Raw genomic sequence first — 22878 nt, 5'->3', positions numbered from 1 at the left:
AGAAATTAACGTTCAAAAACAAGATATATATCTGTAACAGCGCTCCGCTTCGCGGAGATAAAATTATATCTGTATTACCTAGCTGTTGCTAACACCAGTTAGCGACGGCTAGTAGGAGATAGCGACCATCTTGGGCCCCACTTTGCATGTGAGTGATATTTATCACTAATGACATGCAAAGTGGGCATGCCAAGATGTTAGCGACTGGAAACAGTCGCTAACATCGCTATCTCCTATTATCAACTTTTGGAAATATTCGCGATAAGCGCGAATATCTCCAAAAGCTAGCACCTGCCCTGAGCAGTTCTTAGCCATGTTATCCAATGGGAGGTGGATAACATGGCTAAGAGCATTAGCTCGGTAATGCATGAATATCGCTGAGTTTTCAGCGATATTAATGCATTGCGGTCGTTTTTTATCGTATTTGCGATAAACCTTGATAATAGCAAGGTTTATCTGCGATAATTTCTGACGATGCTTAGCGGTAAAAAAATCATTGCTAAGCATCGTTAGGGATAAATATCGCTTAACTTTGCTAATATGCCCCAACGTCTGTTAACGTTCGATTCGAAGGAAATCAGGAAGTGTTGAAAAACATTGTCTGCGCCATCTTGCCTTTTTTCAAATGCCACACTTTTGTCGTGCACGGCAGTCATTTTAGATGCCTTGACCAGACCCACTCTGTGCACGCTGTCGATCCTTAGCATGGCTCCCCACCCTCGCAAGCATCTCCCCCAGGCAGTGGTCACCCCCGCTCTCTGTCTTATGCATGGGTAATAAACCACCCCCCATCTGCGCTGCTCTTCCCTGAGAATCACACCCTGTGCCCGCCCGACACCTCCCTTTCGCCCTATTCACTACCGCACCCTCTGACACTCCTTTTCCTCTGTGTCCGATTGTCCAGGCCGGTCCTAGGGTATCAGCTAGCCCTGCAGATGTAGTTTATGGCCCCAGCTGTAAAGAATCACCCCTCTTCAAAGGAGTTATAGTAGATCAAAGCCCACACTCGATGAGATCCGTCACAGCAGACGCGTTCCTATTATCTGAAAACCATCCTGTATTGTGATTGGGGAGGGGACCGAGCCTGAAGCGGAAGATTCCAGGGATGACTCTTTGTACATCAAAGTTTTTACAATTATGTGTCACATTAAAAATATATAGCACTCCAACAAAGTAGTAAGATTATAAAACTTTAATAACTTATAAATATATACAAGAAAACAAAAACAGTAATAACATATAAACATTTTTAGGGAAAAACAACGAAGTAGCGGTCGGCTGTGCGAATAGTCCCAACGCAGCACAACGTCCAGATTTCTGGCGTGGGGCGTCGCGGGGGGTGGGTCATCAGTAGCAAACTGTTGTGCGAATAGTTCCAAGGCAGCAGAACGATGGCACCAAGGTGATGTCCAGTAAGTTGCCGCACTGGTTTTGGTATCCTACAATGCTGCTCCGAATAACGGCGTGGGGCGCCCCGGGGGAGGCGGCGTGAACGGGCCTCTCCAGGTGGAGTCTCGTCTGTTGTAGTGGGGCGCCCCTTTACCGTTTCAGTTGCCATTCCGTCCGCTTTTGGTCCACTGTGTCAAAAGCCGCAATTCAGCTGAGTTGCGCCCACTCTTGCGGTGCAGCGATAGGCGGCTGTCACAGGACTCTCAAAATGGCGGCAGGCTGTTTCCTTTTTGGGCCTGGTCCACTGAAATGGCCCTGGGACACCTTGGAAATCGGACGCTTGTCTGCTAGGTCTTGGACCCCATTCTCGAAAGCGTCCCCTCCGCCTTGAGGATTCATCAAAAGTTTTGGGGGCCCCCGACTCCTGTAGGATTCTGGTGGGGAGCGGCTGCCATGATTGCTCGCGGAATGACCACGACGGGGCTACGAGATGGTGGTGCTCTCATGCTGACTCCAGCTTCAGTCTGAAACATCCAGAAACAAGGTGGGGCTTTCATCGTTTGGGAAAAAAAAAAGTTTTCATCCAATGAAAAGTGTTGTTTTTAGGTCATGTGATCAAGCCTTCCATCATTAGGAAACCAAAAGTAAAATGAACCAATGAAAAGTTTTATAAACAAGTCACATGACCTGTTATGCGGCATAGGGTATAAAATGCGGAGAAAATACGTTGGCACGTGAGGCGGCGTCAGTAGCGGACCGATGTGCGAATAGGCCGAAGGCAGCACAACGCGCCAAGATCCGGATGGCACCGAGGTGGTGTCTAGTAAGTTGCCGCACTGGTGTGGCCATCCTACAATGTTGAAAGTCGGCGTGGGGCGCCCCGTTGGCCTGTGAGATGGCGTCAGTAGCGGACCGATGTGCGAATGGGGCCAAAGGCAGCGCAACAATATTTTCTGACTAGAAGACACCACAAGGCGCTGAGATGCCAAGATTCGGATGGCACCGAGGTGGTGTCTAGCAAGTTGTGGTACTGGTGTGGCCATCCTACAATGGTAAAAGTCGGCGTGGGGCGCCCTGTTGGCCTGTGAGATGGTGTCAGTTGCAGACCGATGTGCGAATGGGGCCAAAGGCAGCGCAACAATATTTTCTGTATGGAAGATACCACTAGGCGTTGAGATGCCAAGATCCGGATGGCACCGAGGTGATGTCTAGCAAGTTGCTGTACTGGTGTGGTCATCCTACAATGCTGAAACTCGGCGTGGGGCGCCCCATTAGCCTGTGAGATGGCGTCAGTAGCGGACCGATGTGTGAATAGGCCGGAACCAGCACAAGGCGCCAAGATCCGGATGTCACCGTGGTGGTTTCATAGTTGAGAGGCACTTCATCTGCAGTGGGGCGCCGAGATCCGGATGGCACCGAGGTGATGTCTAGCAAGTTGCTGTACTGGTGTGGTCATCCTACAATGCTGAAACTCGGCGTGGGGCGCCCCATTAGCCTGTGAGATGGCGTCAGTAGCGGACCGATGTGTGAATGGGGCAAAGGTAGCGCAAGAATATTTTCTGAATAGAAGACACCACAAGGCGCTGAGATGCCAAGATCCGGATGGCACCGAGGTGGTGTCTAGCAAGTTGTGGCACTGGTGTGGCCATCCTACAATGGTAAAAGTCGGCGTGGGGCGCCCTGTTGGCCTGTGAGATGGTGTCAGTAGCGGACCGATGTGCGAATGGGGCCAAAGGCAGCGCAACAATATTTTCTGACTAGAAGACACCACAAGGCGCTGAGATGCCAAGATCCGGATGGCACCGAGGTGATGTCTAGCAAGTTGCTGTACTGGTGTGGCCATCCTACAATGCTGAAACTCGGCGTGGGGTGCTCCATTAGCCTGTGAGATGGCGTCAGTAGCGGACCGATGTGCGAATGGGGCCAAAGGCAGCGCAACAATATTTTCTGAATAGAAGACACCACAAGGCGCTGAGATGGCAAGATCCGGATGGCACCGAGGTGGTGTCTAGTAAGGTGCACTGGTGTGGCCATCCTACAATGCTGAAAGTCGGCGTGGGGCGCCCCGTTGGCCTGTGAGATGGCGGCAGTAGCGGACCGATGTGCGAATGGGGCCAAAGGCAGCGCAACAATATTTTTGGAATAGAAGAGACCACAAGGCGCTGAGATTCGGTTAGCACCGAGGTGGTGTCTAGCAAGCTTTGCAGCTGAGTTGCGTGCGCACTTGCGGCGAATAGGTCGAAGGCAGCACAACAATGTTTTCTGAATAGAAGACACCACAAGGCGCTGAGATTCCACCGAGGTGATGTCTATCAAGTTGCCGCACTGGTGTGGCCATCCTACAATACTGCTCCGAATAACGGCGTGGGGTGCCCGAAGGGGGGGGGGAGGCGGCGTGAACGGGCCTTCCTAGGTGGAGGCTCGTCTGCTGTAGTGGGGCGCCCCTTTACCGTTTCAGTTGCCATTCAGCTGAGTTTCGGCTGCTCTTGATGCTACAACGACAGGCGGCTGCAACAGGACTCTCAAAATGGCGGCCTGTTCTTTGGATTTGGGCCTGGTCCACTAAAATGGCCCTGGGACACCTTAGAACTCGGACGCTCGATTTTTTTTTTCCTTTCCTGTACATGCAAAAAAAGGTAAATGCCCGGTACGTTACACGCTTCATCTGCCACGATGAACTCTCCAGAGGAACCGAAAAAAAATATAGTTATGGTAACTATACCATGCATCGTCATATGGAGAGGTGGCACCAATTAATTATAGTGCTGCATAAAAGAGAGATTTGGAGGAGAACCCCTGACCTGCTAGTACATTCATCAAAGAAGTGGCACTGACAGCATCAGAGGCAAGGGAAACGGTCCCAAATATTTAGAAGAACTTTGGAAAGATTAAAATGACATGTTTAGATTGTGGCAAATTAATTTCATGTGGACAGATGAGTGTTACTCTAATAAATACAGCATATGAACATCATCATAGTCGATGGTTGGTAGAGACATTTTGACTATATCCTGGACCTGCCCGTCCTCGCCCAAAATGGCGCCGGAATAAATGGGACTCGTAACTCCTTGTTGTGTACTGGTTGCAGAACCTTGAAATCACGAGATACGTATGCAGTTTTGAAGCACATGGCGGGCGGGGACGAGAATTGATTGAATATTTCGACATCCCTATTGATATTAAGTTCTGATGTGTTATTGATTACTGTACTATTGAAAGTTCGAATTAACGTCACCCATGGTACTTGCCCGCAAATGTATATCTAGATAATTTTATTGTAACTGGCCCTGTCGTATTTTAATTATAAAATGTACGTCCACCGATTCCGTAACTGTTAGACACCTTAGTTCTTGCAACCTAATGGCCCGCCCGTTACGTTCCTCTACAGTGTAAATGTCTACTCATCATATACGATTACAGTTTGCTCCGTGGCCGGCCCACGTGGTTATAGGCTCGTATTTGTATAATGAAATTTTCACAATAAAGGTTTTTAAAAGAAAACATGGTAGTAGTATATACATTGGTAAAGTTTTTAATAATAGTCACTGTTTTAGAATCATTAAAAGGCAAGTGAAATAAAGCAGACCAATTACATAAAGGGTAAAAGGTATAATATGAAGGAACGCAGTAAAGATAAATGGTCAAGGGCTGTTGTGTTTTCTACTCCTGCAACATAAAGTGATCGATAAGAATCTCATATTCAGGCGTATCGGCGACTAAGACAGCAGGTCGACCCTCTTTTGCTCAACGGCTCCGTCATGGGACGAAGAAACGCTCTTTTTCTCGAAAAAAGAATATATTTTACTTGCAGGACAGTTGTAAATTTTCCGGGAAAGTACATTAGCCTGGAACATTATAACATATATTTAAGAAAAAATAATGTTCGGAAGTAATAAAAAGCGTAATTTTTAGGTCATATGACCAAGCCTTTCATCATTAGAATAAGAAAAGTAAAATGAACCAATGAAAAGTTTTATTAACAAGTCACATGACTTGTTATGCTTACGTTACGCGCTGCGCGCCCCGGATGACTTCCGGATGCGCTAACACGGCGCGTCATATGACGCATTACGCGACAACGCAGGTCCAGAATATAGTCAAAATGTCTCCACCAACCAGCGGTCGGAACACAACCCCTTTCAGCAGGCTAAATAGTTCTGTTAAATGACAACAGAAGGGACAGGCAACAAGAACCATCAGTCAAAGAGGGGAGGGCTAGTTCTTCTCTACCGGGTTACATTGGGGCGCTACCGGAACTGATCGAATTGGTAGTCTACAGTGTTTCTGGATGTTTCAGACTGAAGCTGGGGTTAGCATGAGAGCAGCACCATTTCGTAGCTCCGTCGTGGCCATTCCGCAACCAATCATGGCAGCCGCTCTTTATCGTTATTTTGGGCGGGGTGGGTGGCGGAGCCGAGCTGTTTTGCAGCCATCATTGTGTGGAGTTCAGTTCATCTCACTAGTTTTGTATTTGTCATGAGGGGTTGTTCCTAATGTTTCTATTTTAGCGAGGTCAAAAAGAGATCCCATTAGTGGCCTACTGATTTTGCTCGATTCCTTTTCTTTTTTTTTTACACGATTTTTCGTTATCTGCAAAGACTAAACAGAGTATTGCGACTCTGTGTTTGTTTGTAAATAGAGAATGAACCAAAGAGAACCAATTCTAAAACAGTAAATACTTGGATAACAATCAATCAAATGGAGAGAGAAGCAGGCACGACGTATTACAACGGGGGCAAAGGCCTGCGTTAACTACCCTTCACTATGTGCAAAGAGAGAGTACTCCTAATAGAAATGAGGGGGGGGGGCACCATTCAAAGCAGATCAGTGTGCATAAACACGAAAATGTTTTCACTTACCACGTACTTGACATTCGACAGCTTATGATATTTGCTATTAAAAAACCATTGAAATTCACTGAAAAAACCATAGGTTATAGACCATATATAGTTAGGAATTAGCATTTACAAAACCTTGAAAATTCACTGAAAAAACCATAGGTTATAGACCATATATAGTTAGGAATTAGCATTTAAAAAACCTTATTTTACTCACACAAAACCATTGAAATTCCATATATAGTTAGTTGCACTAACTATATATCGCGCACCCGCAATCCACTGTTGATGATGTCACATATTACATCATTCATGACATGGTCAGTGACATCACTGATGACATCACTGATGACATCTCAAATGACATCACTGATGACATCTCATTTGACATCAATGACCACATCACTGATGATATCATTCATGTGACAATACAATGCATCTCCTCACATTTTAATATAACCTCTGTTTCACCCAGTGTTAAATACAGAGTATAATTTTTGAAACCATTGACACACCAATACTAGTTACTACATACGTACTCACTGATTCCTACGTCTACACACACATTCACTCATTCACCCATACAATCATTCATACATACAATCACTCATCTTTACAACACTATCATATGCACTCATACACCTATACAGACACTCACACTCTGCCACTCATCCATGGAGTTACTCACACATCTAGTCAGTCCTGTAAAGAATCAATCACACTTCCATTTTCTTGTCTATACAGTTAAACATAGAGCACCTTACATTTTCAAACATATACTAACACATACTTACTTTCTTATACAATCATTGATACAAGTACACATTGATCTGCACAGAGTCACACACCTCCCAGCCAGCCACACACACACTCAGTCTCCCATACAAATACTTGGACAATCAATCAATAACCCATATAGTTAATCATATAGCTACTGATCAACACATGCAGCAGTTTACAGAACAACAGACATAATGATGCACAAATTAAGACAGTTTAGTCACTAACCCACCGCTGGAAAGCGCCGGGATGCCCAAGGGTAGCTGCGCGCTATATAAGATCTTAAATAAATAAATAAATAAATAAAACCCATGCACTCAGTGAGACACATTTAATCACTCACTCATACATTCAGTCATGCACCTACTAAATCCTTCGTCCAGACACTTATACATCTACTCATTCTTCAATATGTAAAACATATTTAAACTTTACAGAAACACACAGTCACTGGATGATGACATCAGTGATGTCATCAGTGATGTCATTTGAGATGTCATCAGTGATGTCATCAGTGATGTCACTGACCATGTCATGAATGATGTAATATGTGACATCATCAGCAGTGGATTGCGGGTGCGCGATATATAGTTAGTGCAACTAACTATATATGGAATTTCAATGGTTTTGTGTGAGTAAAATAAGGTTTTTTAAATGCTAATTCCTAACTATATATGGTCTATAACCTATGGTTTTTTCAGTGAATGTAGTTATAGTTAGGACCACATTTCCATAGGAAATACATTTTTGGGTGTGTAAATAACTTTGCCACTGTTTTATCATGTTCATAAATTTTCCAAAAATTGTCTCATCGACCTTAGCTCCCCTATGGAAATGTTTTCTGGTGATCCGTCTAGCAGGGGCCAAGAAAAATGCGGGTTCCTAAAGTGTTTTCAACATGCAATTTGTTATGGGAAAATTAGACACGCCTTCAACCAAAAGAGCTGAATGGGATTACAAAGCTATAGCCTGGTCCAGAAAGTGTGCTTTTTGTGATTAGATATAAATCTATTAAGTAGATTTTGGGAAATTAGGGTTCAAAATGTATGTTTATTCCATGCTGCTGAGGAGCCACAGAGTCAACAGAACTCAAGATAAGTTCTGATTGGCTGCCTACCACATAAGCAGAGACATGATGGTAGCCATTTTAGGACTCGGGTACCCTGTCCTGTGTCCTGTAAAACAAAATATGTATATGTAGATGGATAGGGTAGGGATGCCAGATAGACATCCCCTAGGGCCAAAAAGATATAATTTTTTTCTAGGCACCAGAGAACTATGGAGGATCCACAGATCTGTGGTGCAGGGAATTAAAACAAATATGGTCTGCTGCACTTTTTGATTATGAGCCTTCAAGGGTAGACCAGGGCCCAGTGGGGCATTCTGCATATTTTCTATAAGGAAAGTGGGCATACAGCCCCACACTGAGGTGTATTATGCGTCCAGGGACAACATGCATCAGAGTCAATTCTTAAACTTAGGGGAAGGGAGCATCGGACCCCCCAACCCTGAGCTGCTTACTGGCCCGAGGACCCTATCCCCCAGGGCTTGAGAAGAGACGTGTCCTCGGGACCCAATCCCCAGGGACATTACTGTTTCCTGCTGTGAGAGTGCACGCATTCCCTGCCGGCATTCTGATGAGGACTCCTTGATCCTGACGAAATGCTGAGATCCCTTGGACTTAAATAGGCATGAAACATGTTGACCTCATTCACTGCACATAGAACAATATGAGCTAGAGAGGTTGTAATTCCCCCTCTCTAGCTATGATTTTACAGTCCTTTTTTTACCATAGCATAGAAACCCAGCCAATAAAGATATCTATTGATATCCCTATAGCTATTTTTAGCTTGCACCTTCCCATCCCTACTCACGGTATTTCTTTGCCCCCTCACGCCTCAAACTTCACATCTGCAAAAAGAGAAGACCTCTGGCAAAGAGCCCCCTCACGGGACCCATTGGGCATTGCAGTGCTGGCCCAAGAAGGAGTTGCATGATGATGAAGCATGACACCTTCTGGGGTGTGTGAGGGCCCTTGCTCCTAAAAGGAGTGATCCCCCCTATCGTCTTCATATCCTCCAGGCACCTGGGACACCACCCCATCTTTCCACTTAAGCACCGCCTTTCCTTGGAACTGCATACCCTTGTTTTTGCCACTATTGCTCAGAGTCACATGTTGCTGAGCTCAGCTGCCACCGGCGCCGGGGATCAAACTCTTAACCCCGATCTCCAGAGCCAATCTCTCTGGCTGTTGCGCCACACCTCTCCATCCATGGGATAAAGTACTCTCTGGTGCCCATTTTAAGGACTTTGCAAATCACTGAGGAGTTCAACGTCCATATAGAGGATTGAGATTGAAGGATGAGATCCTTAGTAGGGTCATGGAACTCCAAGGTGGCTTGTAATATCCTTACAATGTACGGTAGGACATTACTTTATTCCTTATAACACATAGTATTTATTTATTTGAAAAGTTTTATAAAGCGCAAACATGACCCTTGCGGGTATCAGAGCGCTGTACACAGAGGCAGAAGCATGCCAGAACTCAGAACAGTCGAGGTCAACATTGTAAAACAACAAGGAGTAAACAATCAAAGTCAGACACTGGGTAGAAGGTCCTACTAGTTCAGTTTCTCATATAATGCAAAATATTTCCCGTAACATTCAGTAAAACAATCATATAGTGGCTCGTCACAGCATAGTAGAGTAAATGACAAATCTGTAATCGGCCCAAGAAGTATTCTTCTATTATAGTACTGAAAGGGCCCTAGATCAAAATAACAGTTTAACATCCAATCAAAAATACGTAACGAAAGATACTTTGGGATGAATGTCAAATCTGTCAACAAGTGGACTAGAGAAAGAGTATGTGATGATGCAGTTAATGTCCACTCAGGAAAAGCCATTTGGCCTGTTTCTTGAAATAGGCAGTGGAGGGATTGGTTCTCATCTCCGTAGGAAGAGTGTTCCAAATTCTAGGTGCAAGACTGGAGAAAGCATGTTTGTACGTACTTTTCTTTTTGACTTTAGGAGGTTTCAAGAGTAGTGTTGACGTACTTTTTAAGTTCCTACCGGATTCTGAAAGAACAAGCTTGTTCGCCAGATAGGCCAGAGTGTTGAAATGCAGGGCTTTTTGTGTGAGGCAAGCTATTTTAAAAGGGATCCTGGCTTCAACAGACAACCAGTTGAGCTGCAAAAGGTCACGTGTGATGCAATCGTGTATTTTGGTAGTAATACCATCAACCTTCAAACTAATCCCGCTTAACTCCTTGGTGTCTTGCTCTTTCATGTTCATTACAGACAAGAAGAATGAATGCAGAATCTGCACAGTTAAATTAAACGTACCAAAAATCAGTCATTATTTTTTGGAAACAGTGTATAAGAATCTAGTGAGGTTAAAACATGCTGTGGCTCAAATTGTTTACACCATACCGAGATTTGGGGCCCGATTTATCATCGGATTTAGACTTGGATGCATAGGTTACACCGTCATAACAGTGACAGATATCCCGTCCCCAAAAAATGTCACATAATATCCTTCAGGATTTATATTTAGGCTGCCGGGATATCCGTCACCTCTGTGACAGAGTAACCGGTCCGCGCAATCTAAACCAGGCCCTCTGTCTTTCCTGCAATAGTGGAAAAAATAAACATATTGTCATAAATATTTTCTTTCGCCTCATCATTTGTTCTTTTTGGGAAATCCATAGGTGAAGGAACACCAAATTACATTACACAATGTCATATACATTTTTTAGGCCCATCGAGATTAAGTGATTTGCCCAGATTCCCTGGATGTTGAGCTGACAGCAGGAGTTGAAACTGGTTGCCGAATTCCAAAGCTGGCTGATCTGGTCGCATCTCCCTCCACAGGCATTATGGCATTAGAACTCAACTGTTAATAACTTATCATTATTATAGTTGAGCATCTAAGTCATTTCTTTATTACATGCGACTAGAGATGCGACTAGAGATGCGACTAGAGAGGGCTAATCAGAACAGGCTTTTATAAACGGATTGCAGGCTACCATGTATTTTCATTAGATAATTTACAGTGTTCTGCTTCTTCCAGGGACTTTGGGTAGTTCATTCCCCGTGTGCTCTTGACTGTCAAATCTACATAAATGAAATGCAATTTGCAAGCAGCTATTTCAGCTTTCCAAGTAAAACGCAAATAGTCATTTCGCTTTTACCTAAGTATTTATTTGACAAAACGCTAAAAGTGAGTAGAAATTCTGTTGAGCAATTAAGCCTTCCAATTTAAAATGTGTACGTCAGGTTTACATTATTACTATCATTAAGTAGTGAATTGAAGCATGATAAATTTCCAAAGATTTGCCAGCTTCTTTACCATGGAAACTCGTCTATCTTTCACTTCTTTAATAACTTCTGCGCCCAACTCAGTATAGAGGTTTCCACCATTTGCTTTACTTTTCATTATAATATATATATATATATATATATATATATATATATATATATATATATATAGCATTCTCGCTTTTGCGAATCATTTGCTGAAGCACCCAGATTGTTCACAATATAAATATACAGAAACAAATCTGATTTTTAATTGTCATTGCTGTGCAATTTGAATGAATGATTGTAGTGTAATTTTTCCAAAAGGGTAGAGGTACCGTTTTTAAAGCTTACATACACACTTCATGCACGGGTGTATCGATATTACAGTCTTGAACGGAGAAATACAAATATACTTATTTGTCTCAGAAGCTCATACCTTAGGCAGTAGAGTTACTGTGCACAAATTAATATCTTTGGACAGAGGAGTAGCCAGAAAAAATAAATACCACCCCACCCGGACCCACATCCAGAGTGGCTGAGAGGGAAACAGTTTCTTCCTATGAGGACTTTCCTTTTGTATTTCACCCCTTTTCACTCCTGTCTACTCCCTCTTTCTAATCTCCCCATTTTCCTCTCTCCTTGCGTTCCCATGTCTTTCATCTCCTTTTGTCTCTTTAATCATTTGGCACCCCCTCCCTCCTCCTTTTGTTTTTCTCCCTTTCTCCTTACCTCTCTCTTGCCTGCCTCCTTCCTATCGTCTTACTATCCTCTTTTCTCTTATCCCACCCTGGTTGTCTCGTCCTCTCTCTCAGATCCAACTACACCTTTGTCTCTCTCCTAACCTCTCATCCATTTCCCCATTCAAATGACTTCTCTTTTCTCCCCTCTAACTGCCCTGTCCATTTGTATGTTTCCCTCCCTCAAACGCCTCCTTTTGCCCTTGTTCCTCTTTCACACCCTTCTGCTTCCCCTTTTCTTTCCATCTTGCTCTCACTACTTCCTTCTGGACAGTTGGCTTAACAACAATAAACTTGTTTTGGCAGGTGTGGTATCCCTGATTTTTGCCATTTGTTTACAATTATCGACCACAAATGAAAAAAGCTACACATTACACCAAATAATGGCACATATGGTATTCTTCTTCCATAAGGGCCGAGTAATATAAATACCATGTGGCTGAAAAATTATTTTTGACAGCTACAAACGCCATCCTAACACTTTCTACTGTTAGATATGTGCATATTCTGTTGTTAAAAACATGATTGACATATGTGAGTGACACATTTTCTGCAGTGTATAAAGCCTGGTATTGAAAGCAGTTTTCAGTCTTATTATCCATTCTTATTTTCTAATTATTAATTACATAAAGTTGTTTTAGCACTTAAAGAGATTTTTGAGCCCTCTATGAAACAGAGTGGAAATATGTAGGCCAGCCTTTCCACACAGTCAAAACACTGAAGCAGATGCTCATCATTAAAGAAGAGGAGAGAGAGAGAGTGGGGCAGCTATGGACTCGTTTGCCCTCCTCCTGTTAAACGCAGCTTCAGTCAAATAGTGATGCTGGAAAACATTTCTGAGAGGAGAGATGCTGCCATAAATGTTACATTATTGAATTCAAAGTGAATCCTAGCGTCACATAAAGATCAAGAGTAGAAAATGAGCCACGCCTTTCACAAAGAGAGTTGTAAGGGTGTATGTAGTATGCACCTGGTAGTGCCTTTTGGAGCACACCGTCACAAAAATAGTATTAAAACATGGTTTAATAGCACACTGTCATTTACAGACAGCACAATCCCTATTTGTAAAGACTAATTTTACTGATAAAATTATATAGTGCACCAATTATAATGCGTAGAAATCGTGTTTCAGCAAATATTTATCATCTGTGCAACACAAAGTAAAGTGTCTTGATTTGTTTTCATTATATTAAAATCTTTGCTTCCATGACGCTTCTGAATTACAAAAAAACACTTATTTTGTGCTTTTGTGGCTGCTGAAACATTAGGAAATATTTGTACACTTAGATATTTATGTTTCGTTGTGTGTTTGAACATGAATACATTTGTTTCACACCAGCAAGATTGTCACATCGTTAACTGCTAAAAATCCTCGAACTTTTCAGCAGTCAGACAAAGAAAAGTAAGCACCAATATTCCTGTTAAAAGAATAAACACCAATTTGTCCGGTCAGAAGACATAGTCTGACATTTGACTTCTGTCTCCGAATGCACAGTAAATGTAAATTGATACTTGTATAGCGCACTACTCACCCGCAAGAGTCTCAAGGCGCTTGTACGAATACCGCTGTGGAACCCATCCTGGCTTTCCCTGTGAGGTGTCCACTCCTGGGCACCCCCAAGGTGGAGGCCAGGCATCCTTAGCGTTGTGGGGGCCGTTGTGGAGATTAAGCAAGCTATTGCCCAGAGTTGCAGAGTGGGACTCCATGATTGGAATAGGCACCGAGGCGAGAATGATTAGGTCCGTGGAATTTTGAGCCCAAGACCCGCCGAGGCGGGGAATTGAACCCTGGTCCCGGGCTAGACCTCTGCATCAGGGTCTGCCGCTCTAACCATTAATTACAACAACAAAACAAATGGCCAGGTAGACTGTTTGTATAACCTTAATTAAGCGCCACTTACCCATAGATCTAAGCGGACACACTTTTCATTAAGTATTTTTACTTGCTTAGTTTTGCATTTTTAGAAAAACAATCGTGTATGTCTGAAATTCGACACCATCTCAATAACAAAATTCACATATAATGAAATATTCGCAACACAAATTTTACAGACACTTTGAATAAGACATATTTACAATTACACCATATATATAAAAACACAGACAGAAGATGCCTATCTTCACTCAATGTTTGAGGCACCAGTCCTGATAACAAAAGAGCTAGCAAGGGGCCGTTCGACTTGTTAGCTGGCCTGCTTGCTTGCATGTGCTGGAACCTTCTGCATACAGGGGTCACAGACTCAGGTAGACTTTATCTAAGATTATAGTCCTGATGTGCCCTTCCTAAATCTTGTTCCAACACACAGTCAACGCGTTTCAAACCCGTATGTTTGTTATGGGGTTCTCCTCAGGACCTGGACTGGAAGCTGTCCTGTACTTAATTTGGAGCCTTGGCGGAGCGGCTGTCTGATTTCTTTCAGGGGCCGTATAGTTCTGTATTACTTTCGGTGGCAGTATCCTCAGATGGTTGTGAGTTTGTGATAGTATTCGTGCCCGGTGCTTGAAGGCGGGGCTGGCGAGGTGAAATCAATGTTTGTCAGTTTGATGTTGAATCAAAAATCAGCCTGTTCGGTATCTGATCGGCACTCGCTGTAGCTCTAGTTCTCGGCTTCCGCGTCTGACGTCCGCTCTAACCATTGAGCCACACTTCTCCAACAGTGAATGTTTCGAGATAAAAACTAATATTTAAAGGCAAGGTCATTGTTCATTCACGTTCCAAGCACCAGCATATTTAATTTGTGGTGCTCTAGCAACTCCTGCAGCTCTACCTCCAGTGCCTATGCTGTCAAAACAAAACAATGGTATTTGATAATGCAAATGGAGTCCGAGTCTGGCGGTCCTAGACCCCATCTCGATGTCTTTCTTGGGAGGTGAGGCGGCCCTTGGAGGCCCTCTAAAGACAGACGTTCTTTATACGCCTGTCTCTTAAGAAGAGGAACATGCCTGTGCAGTGAGCTAGTGGTTTCTGTCAGTAACACGCTCAATTGGATTCAACACAAAGTGATTTGTGGACCCAGTGGCATTACCCCCTCATCCTGCTACAGCTGCTGAAGGTGAGGGTCGCATAGCCACACGTCACAGACCCCCAAAATACAGGATGTGCAGATTGTTACTTAGTTGTGATTTGCACATTACTAAGTTGTGATGTGCACCCATCTTTAGGAAACTGGATAATGCCAGGGAAGTATTAGGAGAGTAAGCAATGCAAATGCTGAGAGCTTTTATTAATTTTGATTGTAGTCACAAGATTTTCCAGTGCCTTGTCTGCAACCCTAGCTTTCTACCTTGACAATATGCTAAGTGGTACAGTACATTTGGGAAAAGACATACAACACCTACTTTTTTATGTCTAGTCTTTGAGACATTTATAGCTGTCTTACCATCCATTGTTGCATAATATACTTACAAAGAGTGGCACCTGGTCCCAGGACATTCATTAATCTGATAAATTGTCATTCACATTTGCTTTGACTTACCACCGCATACAGCATGGTGCAATGGGGCATCCCGTTTTACCAACTGGCTCTGTAAGTTATTTCAGAAATCCTATGAGCATTGTGTGCATCAACCTAAAATAGTTGCTTTGTCTTCAGTGGCAAAACTGATTTAAATAGCATTTTTTAGTTCGATTTCTTATAATACATTTACAAACCAGATTTTGTTTTGCTCTGGGTTCCCAGTAAGGTGCTGATTGATTTTGGGTTTATTTGTTGAAGTTATAAAGTGTTGAAGTACCACTATAGTTGCTTACAATTTGAATACTTGGTTAGGTGGTAATTTATCTTTGTGTTTGCTGTAAGTAATAACAATACTAAGGAAACCAATGGCACAAATAAAATGCTCGCAATAAAAATAAAAAAATATGACTAGTAAAATGATTGTGTAGAGATTGTGGCCCTGATTCTCATTCACCTCTCTGCTGTGCTCCACACCGTATCCCGCCACACCCTCATCAACAGAAATTGCAACATTGGCATATAGCAAAACACCCTCAAGGGAATCGCATCCTTCCTTACAAGAGGCAAAAAGAGCATCTGGCTGCCTCCCTTCAATTCCAAACCCAAACGCATTATATGAAATGTACCCCAAAAATCTTCCAGCAGTCCCATCTTATTCAACACCTAAATGACCCCCTCGCAGACAACATCAGATCCCATGGCCTCAGCATAAGTTCCTACGCGGACAACACTAAACTGATTCTCTTGCTCACTGATGGCCCCTCCACCACCAGAACGAGGTTCTGAAACGCCGTGACCAATGTAGCCCATTGGATGAGAGACAACTGCCTTAAACTCAACTCCGATAAGGCAGAAGTATTGATCTTCAGGAAGAGCACTTCCGCATGGGACCACAGCTCATGGCCAGCAGAACTCAAACCAACATCCATACCGACAGACCACATGTGCAGCCTAGGCATCATTCTCAACAGCGAACTGACTATGAAACGACAAGTCAATGCTGTCATCTCCTCCTGCTTCCACACCCTTTAGATGCTCCGCAGAACTTCAGACGGATCCAAGTCAACACCAGAAAGACCGTCACCCAGGCTCTAGTCACCAGCCGGCTTGACTATGACAATGCTCTCTGTGCCGGCAACTCCACCCAGTTCCTAAACAGACTACAGACCATGCAGAATTCTGCTGCCAGACTCATCCTGGACCTTCCCCCTACAGACCCACATCACCCCCACCTCAGAAACCTCTACTGGCTCCCCATCCAGAAGAGATACCAATTCAGGATTCTCACGCACTCCTACAGAGCTGTACACACCAAAGGACCAGACTACATCAACCACTGACTACATTTCCATCTTCCTGCACGACAGCTGAGCTCCTCATTAGCTATTACACACACTTCCTGCATCCGCAGCAGCGGAGGTCGCTCCTTTTCTTACATCACTGCCAAGTGCTGAAACGACCTGCCCCTCCATCTTCGAACAGCACCCTCCCTGGTAGACTTCAGGAAGAAATTCAGGACTTGGCTTTTCGACTGAAAATCGCACCATCAGCGCTCAGATACCTGTAGGGGTGAAAGTGTTGCGCTATACAAATGCTGATTGATTGACCACATTCGTGAATATTTTTTACCTTTCGAATTTGGAATGCAGCATATGGAGGCCATATTTTCTTTACATTTTAGCAACATATGTTTGATGGCCAAGGTCATACCTATTGGCTCTGTCAATGGTTGTTTCAGGAAGTGCGGGAGGGTGTGTGGGGGAATGGAAGCATTAAAATAGAAGCACACTTTTCAAATGAACTTACACAGCCTAGATACCCTTATGGGTGACATGTGGTGCTCTACAAATACATCTTACTTTACATTACATTACAGAAAATAAATAAACCCATCTGAATTTCATTTGTGCTGTATTCCTACAGCTGTAAATAAATTCCATTGCTAGGCGTCAGAAGGCATAACATTGGGCTGCAGCACTGAGTGGCAAGAAAATACCACTTTAGAATTTAGAAGAATCGGAAAAAACTACAAATTTGTATAGAGTAGATGTAACGCTACACATCAGAGGTTTATGGCCATAGATCTATCAGGAATATATGATGTTACAATGCATGCGTTTACAACGCATGCCTTTACAAATCGGTCACTAAAAGGACCGCGTTGTTACCACGTGTACCATTACAACACAAGTCATTACAATGACTTGCTGTAGGGGAGGAGCTCCAGTCTGTGCAACAGTATGAAAGATGTTGGATTTGAAATCCAACACCTAAAGCCCCCTGCAGCAAGTCGTTGTAATGATTTGCGTTGTAATGGTATGCATGGTAACAATTCGGTCATTGTACTGACCGCGTTGTAATGGCACCGCGTTGTACCGACATGCTTTCCATCTATCAGTATCTGGCTATAAACAACAGAGCTAATCCTCAGGTAACATCAATTTTGCAGACTCTAACCGGGTGGAGTAGACCTGTCCCTGTTCTCAGGAATCAAAGATCCACACTGTACCTGACATTACAAAGATCTTGCTTGTTCCAGGCTTGAATTGCAGAGGTATCACTCATGTTTCACACTTGTTAAGGCCTCAAACTGAAACATTAACCTTTAGGTTGCACAAGACCTGCAGGCTAATATATTAGATTGCTGCTTTTTATATGTTTTCTGAAAAGTTCCTCTAGAACATAGCACAGAACTTGGGAGGCGTGGCCAGCCACGAGTGATGCGGGACGCACAGGCAGTGAGCTCCCAGGCTGGGGCCGCCAAAACCCGATAAATGCACATTTCTCCTGGACATTAAACACTGATACCGCCTCAGCAGCGTGGTTGGATAAGCTGCCAACTGCGTGGAACCATGAGCGAGCTGGATTGCCCTGGCCGACGAGTTTTGGAAATGAGACAGTGCACTGGCAGGCGGGCTCTTCACGCGAGGCCGCGTCTTGCGGTCTGGTCCGCCAGGTGAACATCAGCTGTGCTCATCGCAGAGGGGTTCGGAGGTGTGATGAAGTGCCATACAGCCCGGACCCTAGGTCTGCCCTTGGAGTGGTGGCAGGTTTCCTGGATCTAGTCACTTGTATTACCTTTGTCGGCGTTATCTATGCCTGAAGTTAATCGCGGTCTGAGGCCTTACTTTGCATCGTTAGGGTTGGTGCTCACACTGCCCCCCTTATTTTTGAAGGACCTTCCTCCCAGCGGGGTCCACTTAAAGTGTGACTGAAGTGGAGGGGGTGCGACCCAACTGTCTTGTGTGGCATTTGAAAGGGAGTGGAAAGGAGACGAAGCCTCAGCTCTGCTTTAAATATGGAAAAGGCTGGAACAGCCTTTCATTTACCATCAGTGGGTGGCACAGGCTTGTCTTGAACTGAAACCTTCCCCCTTTGGGCCTCACTTTGTTGCCCGATTGAGACGCAGAGAACCTGGGGCAGGAGTGGCGGTGTTGCAGTGTTGTTTGAAGGCCCGGGCACCTTCTGGGTGCCTAAATCACTGGTGTGGTTATAATTGATGCTGGCCTGCACAAATGCATGCTGTATGGGAGTACCTCTCCACAGTCATTGGAGCTTCAGCCAAGAGGTAGCGTGTCACACAGTATAGGGCGGACAAAAGCGAGACCGGTGGATTAAGACCCACCATTAGAAGCTGGTCCTCAATCACAACCAGATCCTCCACCCATGCTAGATGTGATCCCGGACACCCTCATGCAGGAAGAGTAGCCCCTGGACAAACTAGATATTATCCTGAAGAAGATCCGTGAATCCAGGGCAGGGGTGGAGCAACAGCTAGGTTGTCTGGCAGCGGATGTGAGTTTGCTCTGTGCGGATCATAAAAAACTGGAACAGCGGGTGCAGACCCATGCAACTACCTTGTCAGACATTACTCCTTGGCATAAAGCACAGTCGGAGACGGTCTCACTGCTGCAGCGTCAGGAGAAGTAACCTCCGCATTGTTGGCATGCTGAAAAAAAGTGAAGGCCGGGACCCTACCGAATGTATTGAAAATTGTCTGTGCACGGAGGTCACGCCTGAGGGACTGACCACAATGTTTAGCGGGGAAAGGGCCCACAGGCTGCCAACTGGACCCAGGGCTCCCGGACTCCCACCCCGACTTACAGTGGCAAAGATACAAAATTATAGAGACAGGGATACGCTGCTCTGCAAGTCAAGGGAGAAAGCCTCCCTCCTGTATGAAAATTCAAGGATCTCCCTGTTTCCAGACTATACGATACAGGTGCAACGGCAAAGAGATGCATTCAATGGGGACCAGCAGCACCCACAACAGTTGAATTTACGGTATGCTTTAATTTTCCCAGCAAAACTAAAAGTTCTACGCAATAATGCAAGTCATTTTTTCGAAGTTGTTGAGACGGCATGGCTGTGGATCGAGGTGAACTTTCTCAATCTGGCAATACTGGGGGAACATTGGCAGCCACGCAGACTGAGCCAACTCCGTAGGCGCACGGGGCTTGCGAAGCGTATCCAGGCCAAAGGCAAGGGGCGAGAAGGAACCAACTCCTGAGCAACAATTGGAGAGCAAAAGAGCGGTGTTGAAGGCGGCTGCAACATGGAGAGCACGGGAGGGAATGGCAGGCGTGATTCATCTTCAGATAGAACCCCAGCACCGGACTCGGAGGCCAGCCAGCCTTTATTCCCATCTTTGACGCCGCAAACCACAAGGGAACTGGAGGACTATCCACACTGCCAGAGTGGAACTGATGCTGACTTGTAAGACACCAATAATGATGGCGGGGTCTCTCCCCACTCAAAGTCCAGAGACTCTATAAGGCCAGTACGGTCCACCACCAATGGGACCAATGTACCCACAATGGGGACCAGATCCAACGGCCGCACCTCAAAACCCGCAACCTTTTTTAGCGTGGGGCCAAGGACCCCGCAGGGGCAGGAACAAGAAGGGGAACAACGTCACCTGGCAAACAGAGGACGAGGCAGACCCCAGGGTACACACCAGGAGCATGACAGGGGCTCTAGCGAATCAAGCCTCCACAAGCAAGAGGGGAACTTAGTCATCAACATATCCCCCTGGCCCTTGACAGAATTGCAGAACCAGGTACTCAACAAAGGGCTTGGGTATGTTCCCACCAACAAACCTGACCCTTTCCGCTTACACAATGAGATCCAAGACTTTGTGAGAACTATTAAGCTGAAAGCGTTCTTCAGCAACCAAGAGCCCACCCCTGATCCTTCGGACACGGGTCTAAGGCCAAAATCCCCTTTCACACCGCCAGACAACCAACTCCCAGTTGAAGTTCTAGCATTTGAGAAGGCTATTATTCTTGAACTAAGTCAACTCAATGCCAACCAGAACCTTTTTCAGAATATGAGCAGATTGGAGAACAAGGCCATAAGAGAACTATCTCAGAATAAACAACTGACTATAAAATCAGCAGACAAAGGTGGGGCAGTAGTGATCCAAACTACTACCGCCTATGACCAAGAATGTAGGAGACTCCTATCAGATAGGAGAAATTGCCAGGTCCTGCTGAATGATCCCACCGAGTCCTTACGCATACAGATAGGGGCAATGATTGAAGAAGCATTGGCCCACAATTGGCTTACAAAGAAGGAGTCAGAATTCCTGGCACAAAAAAACCCTCGCACACCATACTTCTACAGTATACCGAAGGTTCACAAAAGTCTGAAAAATCCACCGGGTCGCCCCATTGTGTTAGGCATCTCATCAATACTAGAGCCGCTGTCAAAGTTCGCAGATGCCTTTCTGAGGCCATTGGTACAGGCGACAGACACGTATTTGAGAGACACAAAAGCAGTACTACAATTACTGCAAGACTACCCATTTGACCAGGACTCACAGATGCTGTTGAGTCTAGACGTAGAGAGCCTCTACACCAGCCTTCCCCATGATGAAACCCTCCTGATCATCGAGGAGGTTCTACATTCCAACCCGTGGAAATATCAAACCCCACGGGGGGTGGTGATGGAGTGCATTTCCACAGCACTGACAAAAAACTTTTTTGAATATGAAGGTACCCTGTACTTGCAACAACATGGAACCAGCATGGGGAGTACTTTCGCGCCGAGCCTGGCGGGATTGTACGTGCACCACTTGGAATCCACCAAGATCCTTCATCCTAGCAATCCATTCAGGGGCAAAATCCGCACCTGGCGACATTACATAGACGACGTCTTTGTCATCTGGGAAGGTGACGGCCAATCAATCACGGATTTCATGACATGGCTTAACACACAGAACGCCTTCCTTAAGTTTACCCATTCCATGTCCAGCGAGTCGATGGTGTTCCTGGACTTAAACATCTATCATGAGTCAGGTTTCTTAAAGACAGAAACTCACTTTAAACCAACGGCAAGGAACTGTCTGCTCCGGTTTGACAGTTTCCATCCTCATCACTGAAGAGAGAACATGCCATACGGACAGTTCCTTCGTCTACGCCGCAATTGCAGTGACATAGCAAGGTACAAGTCTCAAGCCCAAGACCTAAGCAGAAAACTTAAACAAAGACAATACCCAGCCAGGGTGATAAACAATGCAATGAAATGGGTACGTAAAAATAACCGAGAGGCGCTCCTTGAAGACAGAGCACCAAAAGACAACACAGTGAACAGACCTGTATGTGTGACAACGTACAGCTCACTCTCCAACCAGGTTTCCAAACTGGTGAACAGACACTGGCGCATACTAACGAGTGGTACACTAGAATTGGAGAAACCTCTTTTTGCCCACAGGAGAGTAAGGAATCTCAAAGACATCCTCGTACATACAAGACCACAAACCCCGGTTAAACAACAACCACGGTTACAAGGGTTGCATGGACACCACCCATGCGGAAACTACAGCAGTTGCCACTTAACGAAGAAAAGTCAGACCCTAACTTTTAGGAACGGCACAAGGTGGGAACAACGAGTGTTCACCAACTGCAACAGCAAGAACGTTGTCTACCTCATTACGTGCCCATGCAACATGGAGTACGTGGGCATGACCACCCGAGCAGTGAAGATCAGAATAAATGAGCATAAGAGCAACGTGAGATGCAGGAAATCATCCACAAAAATGGCAGCACATTTTCTGGAGGCGCAACATTGTGTCAACGATCTACACTGGACTGTCATCGAACAGGGGGATAGTCTGCAGAAGATGAGAGTTAAGTATGCTGATCTGCTGGAGCGGCTGAGGGTTATTAATTATAAAGCCTATGTCCAGAGAACTCACTTGGAGGCTGATAAAGCGGGCACTTTGCTGGAACGCATTATCAGGGACCAGCCTCAAGTGACCCCAATAACGCAAATCCGTTCCCCATCAGGTGATATGGCTGAAACTCAATTGTCAATAAATGAGGCTTTCCGGGAATATTATAGCTATTTATAAAGCTCCCCTCAGGGCTCCCA

The sequence above is a fragment of the Lissotriton helveticus genome, chromosome 8 (assembly GCF_964261635.1).
Source record: "Lissotriton helveticus chromosome 8, aLisHel1.1, whole genome shotgun sequence".
NCBI classification, from domain to species: Eukaryota; Metazoa; Chordata; class Amphibia; order Caudata; family Salamandridae; genus Lissotriton; species Lissotriton helveticus.
The sequence above is the reverse complement of the archived record's forward strand: the minus strand, read 5'-3'. Positions refer to the sequence as shown.